General features: G+C 36.8%; 1 protein-coding gene across 7 annotated transcripts in view; it reads right to left on the bottom strand.

Moving 5' to 3' along the window:
* LOC135461418 (zinc finger MIZ domain-containing protein 1-like) overlaps positions 1-15,619 on the bottom strand; it is a 119,724-nt gene that overhangs the window by 62,638 nt on the left and 41,467 nt on the right. The window contains exon 1 of one of the 7 annotated variants that reach the window (XM_064738511.1): positions 3,459-3,575. The exons of the other annotated variants lie outside the window; for them this stretch is intronic. The gene's annotated coding sequence lies outside the window, so the exon portion shown is untranslated. Of the gene's footprint in view, positions 1-3,458; positions 3,576-15,619 lie in introns of those variants that run through there. 7 annotated transcript variants of the gene reach the window in all.

Raw genomic sequence — 15,619 nt, 5'->3', positions numbered from 1 at the left:
CACCTATCAAATATTAACTCTCATCACAATAGACTAACCATAATACTGAAGCCGGGAAACTTCAAACAAAACAAGTGTGCTCAGTTATGGCAATGAGCGCAAATCAGACTCAAAGGCAGAGAGACATTAGATGCAGATATTCTAGCGATGGGCAAAAACACCCCCCCCCCCACCCCACCCAAAAAAAACAACAAACAAGACTGACCAGAGAATGTATACTTATAAAAGCACTGTTCATAGAATGTCAAGCCATAAAATATTGGATTGAGAATATAAAAACAGTAGAATATCACTGGTAATGTTTGCTAATAAAGCCCATGCTAAGACAATTCCTGGAACTTCTAACTGAATACATTAACAAGCTCTGCCAAATGCCACATGTCAAACAACACCCATTAAATGTCTGTGAAAATGTCATATTCAAATTTTTTTTTTTTTTACCTTTATCTATTGGGGAAAACAAACTGATAAAATGTTCAGTTGATGAAAGCGGGTTCATCAGCACACCAAACAGAATTGTTGTCCTTACATTACATTTTGAGCAAACATGCATCAACATGTAATGCTGACACCATTAACCACAGATATATACATATTTGATTAAATTATCAATATTAACATAATCTGTTCCATGTTTTTGGACAGGCATTTATACAACATAAGCAAGCTCCTCTTGCAACAGATTCACAATTATAGCAAGGAACGAATAATTATGGTTTAATGCCACATTGACAATATGTCAGCCATATCGGGGCCAGAACATGTTCAAAACAGGAGGCAGTGAATGGCTTTCATAACAATCACAATTATACTGAGAACATTCAAAACAAAACAAAAACTGATGGACGTGCTTAACACCAGTTAAACCCTTGTACTGTTGATTGTTGTCAAAGCTTACACCAAGAATAAATGTACATTTCTTTTAACTACTACACAGATTTATCTCATAATCTAGAAAGGCAATAAAACAGTAAAAATAGCAGTTTCTTAAAGCATAAATTTGAACCTGATTGAACAGCCACACACAGTGGTCATCAGTGGGATAAGTATCAGTTCATAATACAGGATCACTATCACAAAACAGGAAATATCCCAGACTACAGTGCAATAGTCCAACTAGAGAAATAAATGAATCAATTTAGGCTGTAAATACTGTTTAGAGGTCTTTATATGTTTCAATGTTGGTTTGCAGCCTGTATGATACATGCATGTGTAAATGTTCATAATAATTCTGAAAAACCAGGCGAGAACATATAAGCTCAGTGTGATATCCCTGATTAAAAAGGGGCAACTTCACATAGAAGAACATATTCATAACAATCACAACAGTGGGTCGATGATGACAGCAAGAAAAACTTTTTTGATAATGTTCAGCTTTATAGTTTTATATGTGTAGTGATATTATTTAAAAAAATATTTCCTCAATTTTGTTCTCTTAAAGAATGGAAGATATGAATTTACAATAAAAACAAAAATTTCATAAAACCTACAAATATACCTACAGAAAGCTAGTCTGAAAATCTTTAAAATAAAATTTTGAAGGATAAATACTTTTCAGGGTGATAAAGAATTCAGAAAAAAGTTCATTCTCAACCACCAAATGTTAGTTTTCAAACTTTAAAGACACAAATGTTCCAAATCTTAACAAACATGCATGTGTGTAAAACTACATGACAGCATTAGTACATACATGAATATACTGTTCTAAAAAAGAAGGAGAAGATTGAAGACCATACAAAATTATTTGTATATAAGCTTTTTAATATTTTTTTTTCAATTTTTCTTTCAGGAGAATATTTTAAAGTACTTTTGTGTATGTGCTTATGTGAAACCACCACTAGGTATACCATACACCATCTTTGATTAATCTTTGAACGTAAATTTGTTGTTTATATTTAAACATATGCATTCAATCGCTATTATGACAATGTTTATGCAAATATTAAAACTATAAATATGATTAAAACTGTGGCTGTAGATCACTGTTAGTTTATAAGACCAAATTTGAGCATATATAAATTTATTACACAAGCATTACATCATCATTTAGAATATTATTATACAAAGACAATATATACCAAGAGGAGGTCCAAAATATGGACCATACAAAGACTATTTTCATGTAGGATATCCTTTGAAAAATCAAAAAAAAAATTTATATTTTACCATATTTACAAATAACTTTTCATACTCTTTCATCTAAAGTTCACATGATTTTTGTGTTTCCTCCACTTTTAACCAGTGTATGACAAATCTGAGTTACAAAAGTATCTGTTGAACAACAATACTACATAAAAACAATCAGACATTTTAGGAATTACTTAGACTAACATGGATTGGCAAGTCAGTTGCTTACAAAAACAGCCATTGCATACGAAATATACCTGTGGAATACATGTATTTACAGCGACACAGTGCCTGTCTATCCACTGATACTGTCACAGAACCTTACAAGAAGATGATGACAGAAGATGTAGAAAAGCAAAGTGAGCATGTTCATCTTTTTAATTAGTCCTATTTAGTAATTATATCTGTCCTGGATGCTCCTTCCAATCTCCAATAATAAATTTGACTGCCATGACCGGCTGTAGGACACGCTTATGCCTTTAGTCATGTTCACACAGTGTCGCTCAGTCAAGCGGAACACCCACTGAATTGAATACAAATCAGCCTAGACTCAATGTATCTGAAGCAACCAATTCAATTACAGTATGTTAACAAGATGTACATCCCCGGCGGATTAATCAAAACATCAGCACAACTCCATGTCAAGGCAAAAACTTGCTCATTCACACACAGCTCAAACTATGACGTCTCATGCTGTAGGTAAAAATCAAAGAGCACTAAACTCTGCCAACAAAAGGAATTTGAACCGAGACAAGAAGGCTATTACCTGTACATTTACAGGGTGACTATCACCACAGAAACATGTTGTGCCCTGTATAACTGACATGTCATTTGTAGCCACCAGCACAACATACTTATCCTCTGTACAATAAACTAATTAGGTGTACCACGTACTTATCACCTGTACCACATACTTATCACCTGTACCACAAACGTATCACCTGGAGTTTCCCCCACCAACTGAGTGAAACTTAAGCTACATGGCCACACTTACACTTAACTCTCCTCTAATGCTCTCTTGGGAGTATCATACTGGTTAACTTGTAACATTGGGCACTGTTAATATAGAATATTTAACAGTAAGCAGTTGTAGATGATGTCTTGAACTCAGTTTTTGTGTGAATAAGGGACACTTCACACCAAGGGAGGTCTAAGGGCTTCTGAATACAACCCTCAGCCCCACAGGCAGGCAAAGCCCACACATCACACCCCTAGTCTCCTGGCAGTGCTATCTAAATCAGTCTCACAGGTACTTAAAGCAGAGACAACATCTTTGTTAACAGCAGCTGATCTGTGAGCCCCATATACCTGATCTATCTACCTGTCTGTACCTTGTGGACGGTGCTCTCAGCTGCTCCTTTTATCGGCCTTGTTTTCTCTGTCTATAATACTGAGCTGATCAATTATCACACACTAAACACAGTCAACTGCCACTGATACCAGATCACAGGCTTTAAGAATTGTGTCAAATACTCTGTTAAGGGGCACTGAAGCAAGTCAAGATATCACTGAGGCTCCCTATGGGGGTAATCATGGTTGAAACATGAGTGACTACCTGGTCAAAAATAATAACTTTTACCAGCAAGGCTTCAGTAAACTCTTTACTATACACTGAAAGCAAAGTGTGCCTTTGTTTACTATGCATCAACTTGCCATCCACAGTAAAATTAAAGCCAACTGCCCCATGAGATCCCATGCAGAGGTGCCCTCCTTGGAACCCCTGGGTGGAAGATTTACACAGTACCTTTCAGAGCTGAATGCTCCTTTACATACACACATGTACATGTTAGTAAACAATAAAGCAGTCTATAACTATAGCCAGCAGAGCCAGTGCTAACCTTTCTTTTTATAAAGGGACTGCGGGCTGGTACATTGTTTGATTATAAACTGTATGACAGCCCATTCACACAGTTCAATGCATGAGCTATCTCACTGGTGAGCCAGCCCTTAACACCCGATTTAGACGGTTATGATACTTGAATGTGCTTGCAGAGGGGAGACAACTTTGCAGCTTCTTGGGAGTGAGTGTTATGGGTTCACAAGTGCATGCTAGATGATGCCTGTTATTTGTACATGACCAATAGAGGGGATGCCGCCACAACCAATTTAGCTATTGATTTCAGCTGATCTCAGCTGATTGTCATCACTAATGTGTTACACACCAGCCAGCTGGCCAGGGTATTTGTCACTTTACCTGTTACAATGAAGTTATAACTTTAAACAAAATTATCTTCAAAAACACTTACAGTTTCCTGAAGCAAAGCTGATGACAAAAATCTTCTAAAACCTGAATACTTTCATCATAATCAACCATCACCATTTTTTTCATTAGATGTAGCACTTAATACACCTTTCCTGCCTATGCTTAATGTAATGTAATGTGAGGTTTAATGGCTAGAAGAGGGTAAACGCATGAAGGGAATGATAGAATCGAGGAAAAGACAGTGGTTCATTAGAGCCCTATTAGCAGGCCAGAGGCGAAGGCTAACCAAAGCCAATGGCCTGTGCCAATGGTTTCCTCTATCATTTATCATGGTTACAACAAATGCTCCCTCCTTCCTCAGAGGATTTCTGCAAGGAGGAATCTTGACTCAGAATGTCACGGTCTGCCTTACCCATTGCCCTTTCACTCGCAGCTCTCATGCCTGCTTTCAACCTCGGCAATATTGATTTAGCCATCAATGCCTTAAATAATTTATGCCTAATTTTGTTGTTCTGCCAAATTGATGGCAGGGCTAGCAGAGAGAACGTGGTCAGTCACTTCCTTGGATTACAGCAGAAAGGGTATCTAAGGGGTAAAGCTAAGCCCCATATCTGGCTCACCCAGGTTTTATGGTAACTCCATCCCGGTGCAATTAACATTGTTAATACAGACAACCGTGAACATGTATCAAACAGAAGCCCATCCACTTTTCAACACTCATTTCAGTACAAAATGAAAAAATTAGGCTTGCATGATTTTTTCATCAACAACAAGTTTTTTTTCGGAAAGAAAGGCCGATAAATTTCTGTCCAAATGAGGTTTCATTTCACCGAACTGATAGCACCCGCTCCAGGGAGATCAATATAAATTTATTCCTTCGACCTGTGATGGTGAAATCACAACTAATGAGTGTTTTTCTTCCTCTGAACATCTGATGAAACATGAATGAAGAAGAAAATCAATGGGATTCCCCGGTAGCAGTGTTCCAAACACAGCTAAGACAGATCAGTGTTATGAACCTGGTCAGTAATGACTCGGTTGACAGAACCAATTATCCCTCTTGATTACTAACTCAGGTTAAAAACTGAGACCTCTGTCAACTAACCAGTTTGTAATTTTCAAAGCTAATCTTCAAGACACAATCATTTCTTTCTGCAGGTCTGTGAGAACATTTGACCTTCAATTCTTGTAGAAACCATCCAAGGTTACATAGATGTATTGACACCGCCAATTCAACAGGTTTACTTATCAACCCTCAAAGGCATGACAACTGTTTTAGATTTGTAATTTCATGTGATATTAAGCTCAGTAACAGATAATTCAGTGAGACTAACAAAATTGGTATTTAAGTCATGCCAAAGATTAAATTGTTCTTTTATTACAAAATGTAAGCAATGGACTGGTAGTCACAACAGGCACTGATTAGTTCCCAAATAATTAACATTAAGAACTGATATATATTTATCTACATTATATATATATATATATATTTCCCATATATATATATATATTTGCATTTCACCTGGACCACCCTAATTCTTCAATTTTTGGGACAGATATTAGTAGTGCTGAAAGCAGAATATTACATTTCTTTCACCTTTTTTTACAAAAGTAACGATATGAGTATGTTGTAAGTTAGATGGTCTAACCATGTGAGAAAAAAGAAACTCAATATTCCCGCCACATTTTATTGGCTAAAAAGGGCAAACCAGGTGTCCAAAATCAGAAGAAATAGTGAAGCTGCTGCTCAAATTTCAACCTACAGAATATGAAACAATTAAAATCAGTATCCTTGTTATGAAAGGCAGAGCAGATCAAGTTATTTTCTTCATCCTACACTGATTCTGTCAGCAATTTTTCAAAGCAGTTCTAAATTTCTTGCCTCTGTGAATCCACAATTTAAGAGTTTTCAAAGCACTTAGCTTACAAGTTCTTAGGTTTAATTGAACATTTTAAATTACAACTGAACATTTTTACAAGCAAATAAAGTGAACATAAAGTCAGCCACTAAAGCTAAATTATTTAATAAAGTAGTATTCCAGAAATGTTTCAAAAATATCTTTAAAATTTTACACCACTTATCAACAAAAAAAATAGTAATCGTCAGTACCTAGCCATTCATTTGGTGACGACATTTTGCCACGTTATTGCTATCTTCAGTGACGTCACAAAACCTAGGACCTCTCTCATACCAAGGTGACAATGAGAAAATACAAAAATGTCTGATATCCAACCAAAGAGTATCAGCCCTGTTCCGTCCTCAAAGGGCCAATGTTTCTTTTAGTTTGAAGCTCGGTCAGGGCAATGTTCGTGGACACAAGTGTCTTGCTTTAGCAGCCCTGCTCATATCAATCCTGCATGGGTGTAAACATTTGGCCAAACTTTTCTGTGATAAATGTGTCCTATAAGAATTTTTCTATGTATATATAGTGACAGACTTTATGTTCACTTTAATAATTACTAGACAATTAATTCATCCAAAAAATCTGATTGCTGTTTACATTGTATCTATTTGTTTAATTAAGCTGCGATAGCTGGGTTTGAACATGCAACGTCATGGCTCAAGACCCTGACAGTTGCAGCAAGCCAACGTTTTAATTGTTAATGTAGGTGAGTAAATAAAGTCTATTTATTGTTAATATGGTAATAAACATTGACATAAACATACCTTATGTAAATGTATAGGCTTTTGGTTTTCATATGCAAATTCTTTATTCTTCAAAGTTTCTTTCTCAATCCATTAAACTCAGATGAACCCGTTCACTGAATGGAAGCCAAGAGAAAATAACCATCCCTCACTTAGTCACTTGGTCAGAGTTCCTAGTTAACAGGCGTGGGGACCTGACCTAGCACTGACTGCACTGCTCCTCTCATCAGAACAGTGACCACATCTGTATGCTTTCCGTGCACAATATCTATTCGAAGAATATACACAAACCTTAAATTTATCAATATAAATTTCAAACATTTCTTCATAAATGCTTTTTGTACATAACAGTTAGTGTGTTGTAAAGTTTCAGTTACAGAAGTAGAAATGATTATTAATGTACATTAATTTTTCATTCCAATAATCAATGGTTACAATCCAATGGAGCCTCATGTGTAGGCCCTACACACATATATATATATATATATATGGAAACATTGAGCTCGGCTGGTATACAAAGAGAAGGAGAGCTGGGGAGTAACTATGTGAGGCCAAGTTTACACCAAACACATGTCCGCTGAACCTATCAAATTGCCCCTCCTCTCCCAGCTTCCCAGGGCACTTTCCATACCAGACAGCCCCCATCCCCTTCCCAGTAACAGTCCCTCCATCCCCAGCAGCTGGTCACAAGCACGGTCAGTTTACATCTCCCTCCCTCTTAACTCTTCCCAAGTCAAAATATTGAGAACACTAGGAAACACATCTAACATGGTAGACATGAAAGTCATAGACCAACTGCATACACTGTACTGGTTGTAGTGCCCTTAGTTAGTGCATGCACTATGTAGTGCCCTAACTAATATTTACTATCACAAACATACACTACTGCCCAAATACTGCACCTTAGTACTGCCTTTGATTTATGTCTTTAGATTTGTATCCTTTGAGCTAAACTACTACAGTACCCAAAGTACTACATTTCTGTAGTGCCCTAAGTACTATATTGCTGTAGTATCATAAGTGCTGCACTATTGTAGTGTCCTAAGTGCTGCATTGCTGTAATGTCCAAAGTGCTGCACTACTCTAGTGCCCTAAGAACTACATTGCTGCAGTATGCTAAATGATGCATACTGTAGTGCCCTAAGCACTACATTGCTGTTGTGTCCTAAATTCTACATTATTATAGTGACCTAAGCACTACAATGCTGTAGTATCCTAAGTACTGCACTACTATTGTGCCATAAGTATAACATTTGTGTAGTGCCATAAGTATAACATTTGTGTAGTGCCCTAAGTACTACATTACTGTAGTATGTGTAGTGCTGCACTATTGTAGTGTCCTAAGTGCTGCATTGCTGTAGTGTCCAAAGTGCTGCACTACTCTAGCGCCCTAAGTACTACATTGCTGTAGTATGCTAAGTGCTGCAGTGACCTTAGCACTACACTGCTGTAGTATCCTAAGTACTGCACTGCTATAGTGCCCAAAGTACAACACTGTTGCAGTGCCCTAAGTGCTGCACTAGTAAAGTTCCCTAAGTACTACATTGCTGTAATGTCCTAAATGCAAAAACAGCTGCAGTGCCCCAAAATCTAAATTATAACAGCGCTATTCTATCAAAATACTTCACCGTGGTAATGCCTTTTGTACATGGTATCACATATATACGCTTTGACGTAAAACTTAGCAGCGGTCAGATAGTACATGAAAGCTGGACACCACCTCGAGCAATAAACCAAAACAATGCTACAACATATGACATCTTTGGTCATTTGACAATTTGTCTGAGGCTCATTCTCTTCCTCCATGAGCTGTCTGTTATGATTTACATCAGTGCCACTGACAGTAAATCATTCTGGTAGAATCCACAATGCCCACCTGCTCCCTATCTGCTTTACATCACTCTACTTGAGCCTTTGCTGTACTTACAACCATTAGAAAAAAAGCCTCTGATTTTCTACCTGACAGTGCGGGAAGCTATCTTCATAAATACTGCAAGATAAGGAGATCTCAAATTCTGTAGAAAGTGCTCAAATAGCCAGGAGTTCTCCTGTCTACAAAAGTATGCTTATCTGCCTATAGGTAGCAGCAATGGAAAATTACCCCCCAAATGATGGAGCTAAAAAGCAACTAAAGGGAGGTAAATGTGTAGATGGGTCAAAGAATGGCCTGTGATATGGGGGGAAAAAAAGCGGTCATTGGTCAACGGCAGCTGGGGGCAATCTGAACTCTACCTACCCCCCTTCAGACTTCATAAAGGAACAATTGCTCAGTTTAAACACAGCACAGGCCACAGAGACAGACAGAGAAGAAAACAACTTGGGCAGAAAGGAAGCCCGGATGTTGGCAGAAAAAGCAATATTCAGCCTAGCCTCAATTGAACAAAACTGGCCACATGTTAGGTTCCAGAAAATGATACTCAATTAAACCTGTGTTCACTGCTCAAGTTTTTAACTGCTTTAGGTCAGTGATAACAACCATCCCCTGACAAGTGTCACATTGGGAATTTGTGAACAAATGCTGCCAATCTACAAAATATGCACACTTAAACACGGCCATCTTTTAAAAGCATTTTTCTCATTATTTTTCGTCCCAGGAGGAACAGAGGTATTATCATGACTATGTTTGCAACAGATGCTTAATTCATCTTAACTAATGCATATATATATATATATATATATATATATATATATATATATATATATATATGTATATATAAAGAAATGGATATACATAACTGCAACGTGAACTGTCTCCTGCATAGGTTCATATCACACTTAACATCTACACCCTGCAAACTGATTTACCTGATTGATTTGCCTTCATTTAAACTGTGAATCTAATCCATGAATACACTAAAAACAATAGAAACCATAAAAACAAAAAAAATATCAATACGTTTATTTTCCTCTTTGAACTGGATTCCATGCTATTTTTTCCCCTTCCCCCCTCCCATACTGTTGATGGAAATGTTTCATTCCATAAGCCTGAAGTCTCAAAAAACTTAGGATAAAACAATCAAACTTAAATGTACAAAAAGTATCTGTAAATGAATGTAGTAAAGTATAGAATTAATGCATTCTGTTTTAGGCCTGTGCTCTTTCTTCAGAACAGACCTGAGGAGTTATTTCTGCACGTACAAAAACATCGACATTAAACCACCAGCATATGTTATCTCTTGTAACTTTCCCATGAGGAAACCATTCGGTGTGAGGAATTTTCCGACAGACTCCTCGAATCAAACAGACGAGCTATGTTGGTATTCCTACACATTAGGTAAGTATGTCTACGAGGGTGTGATGCCACCTGCTCAGCCAGGCCTGTTTCTGTGTTAACTTTACATGCATTTACCTGTCACTGCTACATAACCTTTCATCAAACCTACCACATCTCAAAAACCTCTGTCTATCTGTCAAATTGTGCCTATGTAAAACGGAAGACAGAAATCATTCATAAATTAACTGTAAAGCTAATTCTGTATTCTTTGACATAAAAACAAAATTCATTGTCAAAACATAAAATTTTTGAACTTTTGTACAAGGACCCATGAAAAACTAGATTGAATGTTTTCAAAGAAAACTGAAAATGCATAATCTGTTCAACTTTAACAACTCTTAATAGGTACATGCTTATAAGAGTGGTCATCAAAACCAACACAGAATCAGACAGATTGCAGAGTTATCAGCTTCAGCTTGGGAAACCAACTTCAATAAAAAGTGGAAGCAACAAAAAAAGGGAGATTGGGGGGGGGATTTATATCCTATTATACCCTGTTCTTCTCAGCTAGGCATTAATTCAACAGATATTTCCAATATTTTAAGATCACAACATTATCCAAATTCTTCACACCACTTATTGTCACTTAACACTAAATCTACACCTCCTGAACTCCAGCAGTCACCAATAAGCCATATTATCTACATAATTATATTAAATACACCTGCTGAGTTCAGGTATGCCTTACACAATCACAATGCTGGTACGTATATTATCCCTAAAATCTGATCAAATATACAGCAGGTATGTCAACAGTTAGATCTGAGGTTATATATATTTTTAATACTGTATGCCGTGCAGTCCCAGGCAATTCATCATCAGGTTCAAGTAAGGTCTAATGCAGTGGTATAGAGTCTGGCACAGTTATTTTGTAATGCAGTGCACATCTGGGCATCATAAGTGACGTTTAATTTTATGACATATGCATGTAGTGTGAAAGGCACTGCATGTCACCACAATGCTTTTAAAGAGATTTCAAGACCTGTAGTGCCTGATAGTAGTGCCACAGGAAGACTTTTGGCAACATTTTACACATGAAGGGTAAACATGTAAGGCTCATTCTGCTTGATCAGATATTGTTGCTTATTACATATACATGGATAGTCTAGTATATGTGAACACAGGGCTCTAGAAAGGATTTAACGAAATACAGTGCTTGGTTTCCAATCACAACTTTCTTGTGGGGATTTATGTCACCATAAGGTTTTTGGGGGGAGTTATCTCCATAAGACAGTTATTTTGTAATGCAGTGCACATCTGGGCATCATAAGTGACGTTTAATTTTATGACATATGCATGTAGTGTGAAAGGCACTGCATGTCACCACAATGCTTTTAAAGAGATTTCAAGACCTGTAGTGCCTGATAGTAGTGCCACAGGAAGACTTTTGGCAACATTTTACACATGAAGGGTAAACATGTAAGGCTCATTCTGCTTGATCAGATATTGTTGCTTATTACATATACATGGATAGTCTAGTATATGTGAACACAGGGCTCTAGAAAGGATTTAACGAAATACAGTGCTTGGTTTCCAATCACAACTTTCTTGTGGGGATTTATGTCACCATAAGGTTTTTTGGGGGGAGTTATCTCCATAAGGTCTTTGTGGGGATTTTATGCAATAAATTGCTGGTATGCCCTCGTAAGTGTCTTGTGGTGATTTCATTAACAGAGAGCAGCGTATGCCACCATAAGGTTCTTGGAATTCCATTAATACAGTTCAGCGCGTGCCATGAAAAGGGCATGGTCTTGTGGGGATTACAATATTACAGGCCAAGGTATGGTATCCAAAGGGCCTTGTAGGGATTTCATTAATACAGTACAGGGCTTGTCATCACCAGGTTCTTGTGGGGATTTCATGAAATAAAGTGCAGATATGTCATCAGAAAGCTGTGGTGGAAATTTCATTAACACACTTCAGGGTATGCCATCATAATAGTCTTGATGATTCCACTATTACAGTGTAGGGTATGTCATCACAAGTTTCTTAAAACTGAGAATGTCGTGAAACACTGTCTGGGTATGTTTAGGTTTTAGCAGGGAATTTATTAAATACTATACACAGGGTATGTCATCATATACCATAATTCTTCTTATTTTTGGGACATACACTGTATGGTCTGCTCCTTTGAGCCAGAATACATGTGATTATAACAGGACTACACAGTTTTTCTTTTCTCACATGGCTAGTCCATGTAATGAATGTCTATTATTCCAAAGAAATGTGATAAATGTTAATTTTTCTTTCAGCAATAATATATGTTAAAAATTGGAAAATTACAGTAGTTTTATGTGTAGATTTTATCAACTACAGTGAAGATGAAAGGATTTCACAAATAAGAGAACTGTTCAAGAATTTGTGATAAAATGTAGGCCAAGTTTTGTGTGCCTCGCACCTGCAATCACAATTAATGTTCTGAGATTGTTCTTATGAAACAGAGAATGACTCTATCACGACCAAAATTTGAAAACGTTCCTCTTCCTGCTTGTGATTATGTCTTAACAATTTCTCTTTGAAAGAGGTGATATGTCTACAGCAGGTAAATCCAAAGAGGACTAAAGAGTTTCCGGTGAAGTCCTCAGCCATAAACTGTTAATGCACTAGAGGTTCAAAAGAGTTGTTTTTCATGGATATGCAGAAGACAGTGGCCCAGATATATGCCCGTACATACACAGCTATGTCATGACCAGGTTAGATCCACTGCTCGGCCAGGTCATTCAACGGCCAAAGGTGAGTGCTATACAACAGAACTGCACACAACAATAACAGCCCATATTTCACCTTGCTCATGGCTTCATTGATACTCTGTTAAACTCTCATTCTCTGGCCGCAGAGTCTGTAATAACAACAGTGAACACCCACTAGAAGTGATTATAGCCTGGTTTTGAAGTTTGGATCTCTCTAACAACACCAGGTGTGATTGTTCGACTTTATCATGGCTATAGGCTACAAGACGCCTTCAGGCCTACATACACATCCATACAAACCAAACAATTATAGCCAAGTGTTAATTATCTCTCAGTTTAACGCTTTTTGTAAACTAAAATACTGTTTTTTGTACAACCTGTTCAGTCATAGGAATAACCACAAAGACCACTAGTGGAAATAATAAAATAACCACACCAACTCTTATTCTGCAAGCTTTTAAGTAATTCTTAAAGCCTAAAACAAAACTTGAGATATTATTAGTGTATGTGGCAGAGTTTCTATTTTAAAATCAAATTAGCTCAAAATATTAGAAGTAAAATAATCCGCTACAACATGGTAGACGTTTTTTAAAGGTGTTTTAGTACAAAAGTAATGTCACCACCTAAAAAGTATTTTTCTTCCTGTCACGACACTAACATCACATGTATGGGCATACACTGTATACGTAACACCCAACTCCCATGTCAAAGCATGACTGACCAATCAACCGTCAACATTTACTTTGTTACGTTCTATGTTCATTAGCATGAAAAAGCGTCTTTCAGTATCAGGGAATATGATACAAATATACATGAATTAAATATAATGCCTGTTCGTTCCTCGTGAAAGAATATGCAGGCTTAATACTATGGTACCTGTATTTGTGAGCATGTATACAGGTGTATGTGATAACCCAGCAAAAACATAAGCCAGGTGTTTGACTGGAGGACGTCTCAGATATTTTTATACACATTAACTTATCAATTTTTCTTCTATTTTTAGGCTCATTAAACTTGTGTGCTTGTAGCAAAGACAGAAAAAAAAATCATTTTGCAGGGTTAAAGCGAGTGAAGGTAAGTGAGTGAGGAGAGAAGTGGTATAAATCCTACATGGCTGAGTGCACCCCTTAAGGCCTTGGTATGTGAGGAGTTGGTGTGATAATCTCTACCCTGGTTCAATGTCCATACAGACAGTTCTGTGAACACAACCACTTAAAGCTCTGTGTGTGGCAGTTCCCTCCCATTCCACCCAGCTCTGTTACAACACATGACAGATCAGCACATAACAAAGTTAAACACAGTAAGTATACATGTACATGCATACTGTGCCGCAGTCCATATGCTAACATCAGCACGTCAGTATCAGCACATAGTTCCACACTCCCACACACTACCAAATGCTGATTACATTACCTGTACCAATGCCTTGACTTCTTGGAAATACACATAATGAACTTGTATGTTGTACACCTTTAAATAATTACAACAACAACAACATGCTTGTATACTGACCAGTACCCTATAATATATAATGACACACATATGGTAAGTAATTTTAATAAATTGTCACCCTAAAAACTTGCATTTATAAAGGAAAAAAATGTCATAATATAATACTTTTGGAGCTGAACTCACATTTTTCCAGTATGATATGAACCTATCTGCCAAACAAATGACATCTCTCTAAAATCAATAGAACTCCCAGAATGAATCAGGCAAAATGTGCAAATTGACCTTCAAATGATGGATGCAACTTTGCTCCATTTACCGTGGTATACTGACATACTAGTCAAGTCCTATGTCTAAGCACTGACAATCTTTTGTTATGATGCTGAATACAACGCTTCAAGGAATTTCATTTTTTAAGTACATACTAGTCACTTGCAACGTAAAGTGATTTGAAAACGATTTATATAAACATAAATTAATATACACACCTGCAGTATGAAGTTTAACTTAATGCTTAGCAAAGTACACATCACCTTTATAATGGTATACACATTACCTTTCCTCATATATGCTCTTGTAACAAGGATTTTGTTACATTTCACAAAGTACACATGTAATGTATGAAAAAGTCAAAATATTTGAGCACGCTACTGACTATAGACATGAAGCAAATCTTAACAACCTTCAAAAATCATTCACACAGCCTTGTCATATACATATAATACATTAATAAGCATACATGTTTTCAAATAACTAAATCCTTCCAACAACAGATGGGTGCACTCGCTGTCAAATACATGTACTGTAATTCTTCAACCTTTTAAGATGTTTACAAGGTTTGTACTCAAGCACATTCTGAAGGCAATCTTCAGTGTAGACTGATAAAATAAAAGGTTGAGGAATTAGGGTACACCCTCTGCTCTCACAGAAAATGAAAAACGATGAAATCAAGACATACATGTCAATGTATTAGCTGTGTAAGCCAGTGGGCTTGCCCATTTGAGCTGATTTTATATAAGAGCAGTACCAATCTTGACCACCAGACTAGAGATTGTTTACTACACTGATAATGCAAACACACTCTGCACAATACACAAAAAATTGGCACTAAATGAAAGCAGAGCTGTACCTGTACTTAACAGGCATCAGAATAATTTACAAACTCTGGTGTATGTAAGAGAAAGAAGCAACTAATGTTTCAAGAATTTAAATTCTAATTTATTAAATTC

Source organism: Liolophura sinensis, chromosome 1 (assembly GCF_032854445.1).
Source record: "Liolophura sinensis isolate JHLJ2023 chromosome 1, CUHK_Ljap_v2, whole genome shotgun sequence".
Classification (NCBI taxonomy): Eukaryota; Metazoa; Mollusca; class Polyplacophora; order Chitonida; family Chitonidae; genus Liolophura; species Liolophura sinensis.
This window is presented reverse-complemented; position numbering and strand designations above follow the sequence as displayed.